Raw genomic sequence first — 13,904 nt, 5'->3', positions numbered from 1 at the left:
AATAAATAAAATAAAATAAAAAAATAAAAATAAACCGAACCCATTCTTGGTTTATCTGTAAGTATAAATATGTATGTTTGTACACATGCATTTTTATGGCAAGTTTTGCTTTACTTTTATTTTTCATAATGCATTTTGTGCATTATTTTATGTTGGATTTTTAACTAATGCGATTGATTGATTGATTGATTGATTGATTGATTAATTATGGACCATCAAGTCATTGTCAACTCTGAGCATCCACATCAATAGATTCAAAGCACTTAGATCTTCTGGATGTGCATTTATCACTTTGCTACTGCCCATGTTCTTCTCTTTCTTCTGCCTTTCCCAGCATTACAAAGATAATTAGATCTTCACATAATGTGTCTGAATTAGGATTATATGAGCTTAATCATTTGTTCCAGAAGAAATCTGGGTATATTTGCTTGTTTGTTTTCTTGGCTGCCTGTGGCATTCTTAGAATCTTCTGTATATTTCCTATTCTGCTTCTTCAAATTTCATTTAAAAATAGCAAATGCATTGCAGTTTTTTAAAGTAAAAAAATAGACTTCAAACGATATATTAAACATTGTTGTAAACTGAAATTTTGGATCAGACTCAGAGCTACTCATTGAAAAGAATCAACCAACATAACTGCTTTGTTTCTTAGACTCAAACCCACCCACTCCAAAACCAGCTTGACATGTGCAATTAGAGCAAAGCATGCAATTGGCAATCTGATAATGATGATGATGATGATGATGGTGATGATGGTGATAATAATAATAATAATAATAATAATAATTATTATTATAAATGTTTATTTATAATGCCCTTTTAACAAGGGCATGACAGCAAGCCATATACAACTACAAGGACAGACAGTAGGCAATACACACACTTAACAAAAACCCAACTAATAAAACCACAAAACTTGTTAAAAACATTCCCAACCTCTCCAATTTCTTCCCCTCTTGCTGATACCCAGAACAAGGATGTTTCAATCTGCTGAATCAAAGAAGAATGTTTTTAGTGCATTACGGAAGGGGAGAAAATTCTCCTCTACCCGAAGATCCAAGGGAAGACTGTTCCACAGACCTTGATCTTGATCTGTTCAAGACCAGATCTTGAAAGGCCCACAATTTTTATGTTTATTTATTATTTATTTATTTAATTGAATTTGTATGCGGCCCATCTCCGAGGACTAGGGCAGCTCACAGCATATACAAAGACACAATACAGTGATCCCTCGATTTGCGCGTTCTCGATTAGCGCGAAACGCTGCAACGCGGTTTTTCAAAAAATATTAATTAAAAAAATAAAATATTAAAAAATAAAAAATAAGTCCACGCTAGTTCTCTCTCTCTTTCTCTCCCTGTTGCCGGCGTGGTATATGAGAGAGAAAGAGAGAGGCAGAGGTCGGGCGCATTACCGGGAGGTGGAGGCGGCGTGGGGACGCTGGGTGCCGGGGACTCCGAGGAGGGGGTGGACGTCTGTTCCCTGAATGGAGACCGCCGGCCGCTCAATCGGGCCGGCAGGGAACAGAATGGAGCCTTCCGCGGCGGGGCTGGTAAGGGGGGAAGCCGAGGGGGGAGCCGAGCCCAGCCCCGTGGCATTCGCTTTCCTCCCGCCGGCAACGGAGTCCGGCGCTGGGGCCATGCGGGGCCGCTCATCCAGGGGGGCGTGTGTGGACTGGCAAGCGGCAAGCGGCAAGTGATCTGGCGGGAAGACCAAGGGAAGGTTCCTTCAGCCGCCCAACACCTGATCCGCTCCGCAGCGCGGCAGCAGCGAGGAGCCGAAGATGGGGTTTCCCCTTTGCCTTTACCCCATCTTCGGCTCCTCGCTGCTTCCGCGCTGCGGAGCAGATCAGCTGTTGGGCGGCTGAAGGAATCTTCCCTTGGTCTTCCCCGCCGCCCACACGCAAACTCCACCATCTGCGCATGTGCGGCCATGAAAAAAATGGCGCACATGCGCAGATGGTGGTTTTACTTCCGCATCCAATATAACGCGGAAATCGGTTACCGCGGGAGGTCTTGGAACGTAACCCCCGTGCTAACCGAGAGATCACTGTAATACAATTAATCCAATTAATAAACATAAAAAATCTTCAAAAATTATAACTTTAAAAACTTTCATTAACATTCATTCAATAAATCACACTAAAAACATTAGTTGGTCAGGGGGAAGATCTAATGTCCCCAGGCTTGGCGACAAAGATGAGTTTTTAAGCTCTTTCAGAAGGCAAGGTGGGTGGGGGCAGTGCGAATCTCCAGGTGGAGCTGATTCTAGAGGGCCAGGGCCCCTACAGAGAAGGTTCTTCCCCTAGGTCCCACCAGCTGACATTGTTTGGTCAACGGAGACCAAGGGAGGAGTAAGGAGACCAATATTAATATTAATATTAATATTAATATTAATATTGTTATTATTATTGTTGTTATTATTAATATTAATATTAATATTGTTGTTGTTATTATTGTTATTATTATTGTTATTACTACTATTATTGTTGGCTTGTCATCTAGATGTTTAGAAGATATTTGGCATTTTTATCCACCTATCAAGTCCTTCCAAAGTTGTTATTATTCTCCAAACTTTATGTACCTTTGGATCACCAGAGTATTAAACAGGACAAATTGTAAAATAAGTGCCTAAAAAAAGAAATCTGAAAAATCTGTCAAGAGCCCACTTAGTATGCAAAGTTAAATGAAAGCTGAAGACTTTCTGGGATTAGATGAAGTATTTTGCAGAGAGCATTGCCTGGAAGGGAAAAATCTGGCAAATTGTTAATAATGATGTGGTTTGGCATGGGTTCCATGAAATCTTCTATAAAATAAGGTAGGTGAGGGCAATAATTGACAGCTGCAGATTGCCCTTTAGCTAGTCAGCACAAAGAAATTATTAGTACCACACGTTTCCTTACTGGAAGAAATGACTATTTGTTGGGTGTGGATTTTTATGCTCACTTCAATTCTCTCTTTACAAGTGGCTCCTAGTTAGATAAAAATTACTCTCTCCAGCTTCCTACTAACTCGTTTTATTGTACAGTACTCATTATTGTACTGTTGAATCAGTTGCTTTTTGAGAACAATAAATAACAGTAAATAAATAAATGAGTGGCGAGTTTTGCTTGAAAGGTGGCCCAGGAAACGTTTTCCACGGTGTCAGGGTCAACTAGCGTAGAGTCTAGGCTGTAAATCATCGGGCCGCAATAATTTAGAAAGATGGCTCGCTTTCTGTCGTCGTCGTCATCATGAAGATTACTCGCTTGTAAGAAGATGCAGAATTTTGCCATGTAGGAGGTCCATGGTTCCGAATCCGGGTTGTAGAACGCCGGTGCTTGGGCCATGACAGAGCTGATGGTCATTTCGGCGGGAGTTCGACCTCCTCGTCGCCACTGTTAAATCAGTACTCAGAGGCTGATTCAATGCAACAGGTTTATTTCGTGAGGCATAACAGAAGAACCTTTCAATGTAACAATCAACTCCCAACAAGGGCAACAGCTAACCCGTTGCCCTATTTATACGTTTTGTTTAGGCGGGAACTTTCTAAAGACAACCGTTTAATTTTGGCGGTTTTTTCTATTCAAGCCGCATCTTAGCCAATCAATGAATTTACGGCTTATTTTCTTTTAGGACATAACAATAAGAGTTTCTTTAAACATGCACAATGTTAACAGCATTCCTGAGAGATATACCATTTCCTGAAAGTGCCATAGTTCAGTCCACGTGTACTTCCTTTTTAACTTCTTGGCTTTACAACCATCTAATTTCTAGATGTTGCTTCTTATTGGACATAATTTACTTCCATTTGGGTACTATGCAGGGGTGGGTTACTGCCCGGACGGGAGGAATGCAGTGGGGTAGAGAAAATGGAGCTCCACCCCAAAGCACCCAGTTTACACTGAAAGATGTTGAAAGAAAATTCAGGGCAGCCTGCAAAAGCCACATCAACAGCGTGGTACTAAAAACTTTGGTAGCCCTTCACTGGTAGTATGGTTAATGAAGTAAGAATGAAGCACAAAGTTTTTTCCCAGCATTGATTCCTAGTGCCATCTACAATCCTTGAACTGGCAGAAATGACATTGCCATAATTTTTGCTGCTTCACTTTTGACCCCTGCCCTATTTCTATTGCCTCTATTTCAGGCACCACACTCAACTAACTTATTACAAAGAAACAAAGCTGGACCGATTTCACATAGGATGGGCTTAAATTACATACAATTTTTGACACATGGTAGAAAATGTCCAGGAAATGATCGTCAGGCTTCAAGCAAGCTGGCAATGTGAATCCGCTCTCAACTTAGTGCATCTAATTTTATGGCTCAACATAGGTAAGATGTTGATTGTACTCTGCAATTATTTTTAATGCAGGAACCAGTGCTCAGGAGCATAGCAGAGCAGCTAGCTGTAAGGAACATGTAAAAGTGGCTATAAGTAGGTTATTACATAAATTGTCATCAGAAAATGGTACTTTCCCATGCTTTTTCAAGCATATCAATCTCCATCCTTTTGAAAGGGCACTTAGAGCTTCCATTTCACTTTGGTTAGAGAGGGAGACATTGCCAGCAAAATGAAATTACCATTTATCAGAGACAAAATTGCACTGCAGCCTATTCCTTTATTCATTCATTTGCCTGATTGTCTTTGAAGGCAATGAGACACTCAGTTTAAACATCACATTATCATAATCATACCCTTTAAAAAAGAAAATTACAAAAGTTAAGAGCAGCAGAGATTAAAACAAGACATTAAATCATAGTTTCCAGACAAATTAGAAGTTTAATGCTTTTCCTAGGTTTTCACAATGTAGGAAAAGACAGCAAGAGTGAATATCAAATTCTGCATGGAGACACTGAAAGGAGCTTCCTTTGATTTGTAGTGCAGTAAAGAAATCATATACAGTGGTACCTCTACTTAAGAACGCCTCTACTTAAGAACTTTTCTAGATAAGAACTGGGTGTTCAAGATTTTTTTGCCTCTTCTTAAGAACCATTTTCTACTTAAGAACCTAAGCCCAGAAAAATTTCCCAGGAAATTTGAGAGTGGCACAAAGGCCCAGCCAATTTCCTGCCATTCCTCCTTTAATTCTGGCTATCTCAGGCAATTCTGGGGTGCCAAAGGAGCCTTTCGGTGGCGCTTAAGGAGCCTTTGGCAGTCCAGAGCAAACAAAGCATTTCCCTTTCTCTGGGCGCTTGGAGAGGGAATAAACCTCTGCCAGCGCCCGAAGAAAAGAAACACTTCCTTCACTCTGGGCAGCGACTATCCTCCTTCTCTTCTTCCTCCTCCTCCTCCCACCCAAATTCCGAGCTTTTATTTCTTTCCTAAAGGGTTTGCACGCATTATTTGCTTTTACATTGATTCCTATGGGAAAAATTGCTTCTATTTACAAACTTTTCTGCTTAAGAACCTGGTCACGGAAAGAATTAAGTATTTAAGTAGAGGCACCGCTGTATTTGCCTTCTCTAAGGTTTTTCAGTGAAGGAGAAATTCTGCACAGTTTTTTTCAAAAGAGGTGTCCTCCAGTATCTCTGCTACTGGAAAAAGCAACAACAGTAGTAGTTGTTTTCTTAAATCAGAGACAGTATCAGGGACTGTCAGGGATAATGAGATAAGTGGCTTATAAATTTAATAAATTAATGAAATAAATAAGTCTCCTTTTTGAATTTGATTGAAATGTGGGAAGTGAGGGTAATTGTGGGGAGCTGGAGGAAGAATTACCCAATAAATGAGAGAGCAGTCATATGCTCTCCTTGGCCCAAATTTATAATTTATGTAAATGGAAACTCAGGTCACTAAGGGAATTTTAACACAACAATGCCTTAAGATAATTTTTCAGACATGTTCTCTTTTATAAAATTGGATCAGAACTGATATACAAGAAGAGAATGTTTCTGCTCAACACTATTTTTAATTATCACTGGAATGTGATAAAGAATCTTAACTAATCATTGTAATAAATCTAAACCAAACCAAGCCCAAATCAGCATCTTCTATATTGTTAGATTTCCACACTTCCTAGCTTCACGGTTGATTTGGACTGGACAATTAAAGAGAAGAATCTGATTGAGAACAAATCTTTCAAAAGAACAAGATATAGGCAAGCTACCTATTGTTAAAATAGAGAATTTATTCAGAAGCTTAACATGAAATATTGAATTTAAAATATAGTTATTGAAAAACTTTAAAATGCCATGGGATACCTTCATGGAAGTTTGAAATTTGAAAATGTGAATACACATTGTTATTTATTATTTGTTTACTTACTTACTTACTTACTTACTTACTTACTTACTTACTTACTTACTTACTTACAGCATATATCATCAATATGAGGGGAGTGACCCTACGTGATTAGCCTTAATCAGACTTTATACAAAATATGCATGTAAAATTCTTTTTTAAAAAAACACCCACCTTCATTTCTCTTCCATAACTGCTAGAATCTGAGAAAATTCTGGTTTCATGCATATATTTGAATGGCATTACCTGCTTTATGTTACAGTTCTAGCCAGTGTAATTTCATTTCACCCCAACTCCAAATATTATTTATTTATTTATTAGATTTGTATGCCGCCCCTTTCCGTAGACTCGGGGCGGCTCACAACACAATAAAAACAGTTTATAACAAATCTAATAATTTACAATATAAAATATTTTAAAAACCCATTATTAAACAGACATACACACAAGCATACCATACATAAATTGTATTAGGTTGTGGTAAGAGTTTTCTAAATAGGATAGAGAGAGAAAAAGCTACAAATGTACAAGCCATAGTAACAAGAACTATTGAAGACTGATTTAGGTAGATTTTATGATGAAATCTGGTATCTTTCAACTCCTCCACTACTCTTCATAAGAAACTCTGGGTCTGATTTATTTGCTCTGAGATCCCTGGGGAGTGTGCTCCTTTCTTCTCAATTTTCAGATTTGCCCTCCTAGACCACGCTCTGATAATATTGTAGAAGTTTGTTCCCCATGGGTGCTTCACTTTACAACACGATAAAGAACAGAAAGAAGAAAGACACCTAGCAATCTGAAAAACAAACAAACATAAAAGCCAATCCTTCTCATAAAACATTTTGTATTTTCTTAACATTGAAGCAAAAGTCATGGTTCAGGTTCTGGTCAATTAGAAAAGGGATGGGAGAAGGAAAGGGAGGAGGGAGGGAGGGAAGGAAGGAGTGACTGAGTTGGTTTTTATTTGGCAAGTTTGCAATTGTAAAAATGTCTTCACAAAAGTTAATGAGATGATGATGAGAGAAGCCCCTAAAACGATGAGAAACCTTATGGTTTATTTCCAAATGTGCCAGCTGCCTGATTGCTAAATTTGGCTGTGGAAGAAGAACTCATCCATATCTGACACCAGCGATATGCAAACTTATTATAGGATTCCATATAGCAGGTGACAAGTTTGACATTTACTTGGCAGCTGGCCTTTCAGCAGAAAGCTTGTCTGAACTTGACATGTGGGACAGAAGAGTTCCTTTGCTTTCATAATTTGGCATCTAATTAAAATCACTAGTCTCAGCAAATCCCTTTGGGGATTTCCCCCCCTGCTATTGTTCAAGTATAGGACTCTCTGAGTCATCATGAAAGAAGGATCTGGTATGAAAAGAGAATAAACTGGGTGCATAGTGAAGGACCAGAACCATAATATGCAGCAGACTAAGCTCTTTTGCAGTGGATTGTGGGAAAATTCTCCCTTGAAGGTATGGAAAATTGAAGAGGGAACAAATTTAATGCTTTTGTTTAGAAAACATATGTTAATAGTGAGATAGAAACAAAGGTTTCCCGAAGAATGCTTCCAGGCATCGGTTTGATTGTATAATTGTCCTACCTCCTCCATGGAATTTTCTAGGAATCATTGTGTCTTCTTACTAACTCCTGTATGTTTTTCTTTTTTTCTTAGCAGAAATATCAATATGCTAATGAAAAAAATGCATGGTTGTAGCAGTGATGGGCTACCAAATTTTTTACTACCACACGCTTATGCAGGATGCCCTGTATTTTCTTTCAACATCTTTCTGTGCAAATTGTGTGCTCTGGGGTGGAGCTCCATTTTCGCTACCCCACTGCATTCCCTGCCCGTGCGGGCAGCAGCCCACCCCTGGTTGTAGGATATCTTTTAATCAGTAGTGTTATAAGATATCCATGTAGACACAGCCAAACTGAATGGAAAACAAAGAATGGCATTAGCCTTTGCAGTTAACTTGTGTGATAAAATTAAGTGGCAAATAAATCGGTGTTATAGCACAAACCAAGGCACCATGGCTTACACACAATAAGATTCTGCTCGCAAGACCTCTGATCCCACACCTGCTTCATTCTATCGAATGCTAGATAGATGTAGCTGCAGCCGTAGATATGATCACTACCATTCATATCAACGAAAAGAGATCCTCATCCTTTGGTGCACTACAAAGCTCAATTCCATATTTTTCCAGTGATGCCTATAAGGAAAATTTACCTTAAGCAATGTAGTTACGACCACACCTTCATTACTTCTCCTCTTCCCTTTGGCAATGTCTGATTCTTTTACTGATAAACACAGATTGCATCTTTTCATACTTTCCTGGCAATATGTCTGGGTGTTACTCTGCATGATATATCATTGCAGAAACTTATCCATTCTATGTTTAAGCTTCAATTGAACCCAATACATGGCTTATAGTAAGTTCCTGGGAGCATCTTTGTTGCCTTTGGGCCAGAGCATTGGATAAGTTATCCTCAAATAACTTCCACTGGAATAAATTTAAGTTTGGCATTGATTATTCTTTGTTATGGGAGTTTTATGTGATGGGGTGTCTATTTCTTTTATATTTTTAACTATGTGTAAGGCACTCCGAGTGTCTATGTGTGAGTTGAGTAGCTGTGCAAATCAACTAAATTGATTAAATTAATAAATATTTAAGTCATCGGTTTGGTGACGAAGAGATAAATGCGTATTGAAAGGGGTTAACTAAAAGATAAAAGATAGGTGATGATTTTCTTAGCTCACAGAACAGATCAAAATATCACTTTATAGTGTATTTTGGCAAAAGATTGCTTGAGAAACATATTTAATTTTTTTCCCAAATGGCTAGCTGCTGTATTTTTTTGAGTATAAGACACATCTTTCCCCCATGTAAAAGAAGGTAAAAATATTGGTGCATCTTATACATCGAATGCAGCCGTTTTTGCTGTCCCGAAGCCCCCACCCCCACCTGCAGAGAACTATTGGGTGCAGGGGAATGGCAAAAATGCTGTTTTTGAAAAAAAAATGGGTCCTTTTTTGCCCTTTTTTTTCAGAAATGGAGTGGAGAAAGGGTCTGAGGAGCCTGCAGAGAACTCCTGGAGCCTGGGGGGAAGGCAAAAATGCCTCAATTTTTGTGAAAAACAGCTCATTTCCCCCCAAAATGGGGGCAATTTTGCCATCCTCCAGCACCCAAGAGCTGTCTGCAGAATCCCCTGACCCTTTGCCCACCCATTTTTTTGCAAAAAAAGGATGAAAAATGGCTCCTTTTTTGCAAAAATTGGACTGTTTTGCCTTCTAATTACCTCATCTAGCATTCTGGGAATTGAAGTCCACTAGTCTTTAAAGCAAACAAGTTTGAAGACCTCGGGGTTAGACATCAGGGGTGCAAGGGTACTCAAACTTGGCAAGTTTAAGACTTGTGGACTCCAACTCCCATTCCTGAGCTACATGCTATGACTGGAGGAGGAATTCTGGAGCTGAAGTTCACAAGTCTTAAAGCTGGCAAGTTTGAAGTTTGTAAAAAGTGTGCAAGTTTGTAAAAAGTATTTTGCTACACTGGTATTTTGATAAATAATATCATTTGGTTCAGAATACTTTTTCTCTTGTTTTCCACCTCTAAAATGTAGGTGCATCTTATACTCTGGTGCATTTTATACTCTGAAAAATATGGTACTTTTTAAAGTATTTAAGAGATGTATTAAATATATATTTTTCAAAAGAAAATGAAATTAAATACAGAAATGTAACATAAGTTATAGTCCGTTAGCTATACAGTAGAGACCTTCAAATTTCTAGGATATGATAGAGTATAAAGACCTAAAAAGGGTCACCCAACATCAAAAACATCATCAAGAAAGCAAAACAAAGAATGTTTTTTCTGCGCCAACTCAGGAAGCTCAAACTGCCCAAGGAGCTGCTGATGCAGTTCTACAGAGGAATCATTGAGTCTGTCATCTGCACCTCTAATAAATGTCTGGTTTGATTTTGCAACCCCACAAGACCAACACAGACTTCAGAGGATAATCAGAACTGCAGAAAAAACAATTCCTGCTGATCTGCCTTCCATTGAGGATCTGTATACTGCATGAGTCAAAAAGAGAGCTGTGAAAATATTTACTGACCCCTCGCATCCTGGACATAAACTGTTTCAACTCCTACCCTCAAAACGTCGCTACAGAGCACTGCACACCAAGACAACTAGACACAAGAACAGTTTTTTCCCTGAACGCCTCACTCTACTAAACAAATAATTCTCTCAACACTTGCACACTTTTTGCACACTTCTATTTCTACTAGGTTTTTTTTCATCATCCCTATGACCCATTTCCTCCCACTTAGGACTGTATGACTGTAACTTGTTGCTTGTATCCTAATATTTTTATTAATATTTATTGTTTCTTCATTGCTTATTTGACACCTATGACAATCATTAAGTACTGTACCAAATGTATTTTTTCTTTTATGTACACTGAGAACATATGCACCAAGACAAATTCCTTGTGTGTCCAATCAAACTTGGCCAATAAAGGATTCTATTCTATTCTATTCTCCCACCTTAGACATGGAAGGCATCTGGGTGACCTTGGTCCAGTCACTCTCTCTTAGCCCAACCCACCACACATGGACTGTTGTAGGAAAAATTAGAGGAGGAAGGAATATTAGGTATTGAGTTATTTATAAAAATAATAAAGGCAAGGTTAAAAAAAATCTAAAGGAAATAGTTACATTATAACGTATTGCATGCAAAAAAAGAAAAATAGATTAATACAGAACAGTTTTTGGAGAAATTATACTACCCAACACTTACATTGTTACCAGTGACTTTTATAATAACTTTCCTACTTGGAAATGGGTAAATAAATTCCCATCAGTTTTCTGTGTTCAAAAATCTCTTTCTGCTCCATTTCTTAAAGAATGATCTATTAACTTAAATATCCAGCCATGTAAAATATGTTTTCTTAAAATATATAATTGTTTATCTTTTGGGAAAATACAGTTTAAAGATATATTTTGATCTTTCCTATGAAGGAAGAATATTGTAATTATATAATAAAGATCTGAGTCGGGGGTAAAATGCTTCCTGTTTGCTTGTGCCTGTTGGTCATCAGAGAGGCGGTCATGAAGACAGTGCAAGGCTCCGCCCACCCACCCAGATGCCCCCATTTGGATTCTTTTACCCCCTGTGCATGCATAGAACATTTTGTGTATGTGCAGAAGGTCAAATGGTGGTGCCCGGGTGGGTGGAGCCTCACGCTGCCTTCAAGACCGGAGCTCTGACAACCAACAGACATAAGCGAACTGAGAGCATTTCTGATTAGTGATGAAAGGAGATTGGTTCATTATACTGTGTGCTTGATATGCAGAGTTAATTCCTTAGTAGGAATCCCTAATTCTGAGTATGACATTCTGTGTGTCATCCCAACCCATTTGAAAACATAAGAATCTGCAAAAAATGAAGGGAAAGTTCATGTGTATGATTTCAAGAAGTCCTCCCAACTTGTACTGGGTGTAGAAAGCATATGGTTGAGATTAATGGAGCTGAAGGATCATTATGGATAATAACCAAAAAAATGCTCTGGCTGAAATTTATTGCACCAGCAGCATTTCTGTGGCCATTTTATTTCCTATTTTAAAAACAGCACCATGGAAATAAGATTTTAACAATCAACAGAAAGTTCAATATTGCAGGATGTGGTTAAAGGTGCGTTTAGAGTCTGAAAAGGTTGAGGATTACTGGCCTAATCCTATTAAGATTACACAGAGAGACATATGCACATGCTCAATTTACTACTCATAGTTTTGCACAAGGCAATGCTTCATTTTTCCCAGGCTGTATGCTTTATATGTTGGGACCTGCCTTTTGAGTTATCCTTACATTCCTGTCTTTTCTTATTGTTGCCATCTCTGCCTGAGTATCCGGTGGAAGTTAACCCCCACCTCCCAGGGATTTTCAGGTGCCAGATTAATTATAGGATATACATCTCAGAAAGCCCAAGGGATATGATCTTGCAAAGGCATTGCCCAAATCTTTATTTGGATGGCAAGCATCTTGAAGCAGCTTCTTTTCTTGTGCAGTCTAGTCAGATATGGTGGCTGATGCACACCACAGAACACACATTTTTTCCCATTTGATAACCTTGCAAGCCTAATAATATTGCTTTTTTAAAGATAATGCCACAGGCAGCAATAGTGATGGTGGTGGAGAAAGAGTGGGAGGTGGAAGTGGATCCTTGCAAATAAGTTGATCAGGATTAAATCATTATGCCAAATTTACACAATTGGAACTCTCAAAAGTTATGTTGACCCAAAATCCTAGGAGTTGTGATCCTTCTGTTTTGGAAGGGATGGAACAGAAGAAGACAACAGTGAGATTAGATAGATTGATGACTTATTTTTTCCCCAAGTATGTATGGGTAGTATACAAAGATATAACATTGTTTAGTACCATGATATTGATACTAATAAAAGGGAAACATTAGGACAGGGATGGTATGCACACTGGTGCACTTATGCACACCCCTCTTAGGAATAATGTGAGGTCAACAGAGGATGGTCTAAGTTTTGGAGGTTTGGTGATGAAACTACAGAGTCCGGTAGTGAATTCCATGCATTACCTACTATGATAGATAGATTAAATAGATAGTTAGGCAGACAGACAGACAGACAGACAGACAGACAGACAGACAGACTGACTGACAGACTGACAGACTGATGATAGATAGATAGATGCAGTGATGGGCTCCTAGGGGTATGATCAGGTACACAGAACCGGTAGAAAACGTTTGATCAGTTACGTTAGAAAAATTTTGAATTTTTTTCTTTCTTTCCCTTCTGGGCTCTGGGTATGTTTTTCCCATCACAGTAAATGAGATTGAATGTGTATAATTTTAGAACTGTTTGTGTGTGTGTGTATGTACATACACATACAGTTTATATAGTAGATGTATATTTTTGTGTGCCTATGTGTAATGTGTATGTACATACATGGCATATATACATATAATTATAGTAAATAGATAGAGAAATTGTATCTCTTTGAGGCGAGGAGAGGCCAGCCACTCTAACCCTAACCCAAACCCTTGACATGAGTGCTGTCATGTGGGCTACCTTTAAGCCAGTCACATGACCTTTAAGCCACCCCCCCAGTCACATGATCATCAAACCACTTCCACCTGGTTACATAGCTGGCAAGCCACACCCCAAAATAAGCCATGGCCACAGTGTTGTAGTAAAAATTTTTGCAGCCCTTCACTGGATAGATAGACAAATGATAGATAGATAGACAGGCAGACAGACAGACAGACAGACAGACAGACAGACAGACAGACAGACATGTGACTAAGATTCCCTGATTGCTCCAGCTAGATTCAAAAACATAGCAATTCTCCTCTTCAAAATCAGCAGCTGAAACAAAAGTTTATAAAATACAACAGACTGGTTCTTGCAGTTCAACCTAAACACAATATGATATTAAGTTCAATCAAGAGGAATGGTCCATTCCTTCTTAGATTAGCTCTGAACTGTAAACTTTGTGTTAGGCTGAAGCCATTTTATTTGGGGTGTTTGGCTGCCATACTTCATGCTACTTTAAAATGTATGCTTAGCTGTGAGTATTTGGGAGGGGCAGTTGCATGAGGGATGTCTGCATGTAGCCATAACAAATTATGTCTAGATTGTCAAAGTC

The sequence above is a fragment of the Erythrolamprus reginae genome, chromosome Z, assembly GCF_031021105.1.
Source record: "Erythrolamprus reginae isolate rEryReg1 chromosome Z, rEryReg1.hap1, whole genome shotgun sequence".
Lineage (NCBI taxonomy): Eukaryota > Metazoa > Chordata > Lepidosauria > Squamata > Dipsadidae > Erythrolamprus > Erythrolamprus reginae.
Note: the sequence above shows the minus strand (reverse complement) of the source record.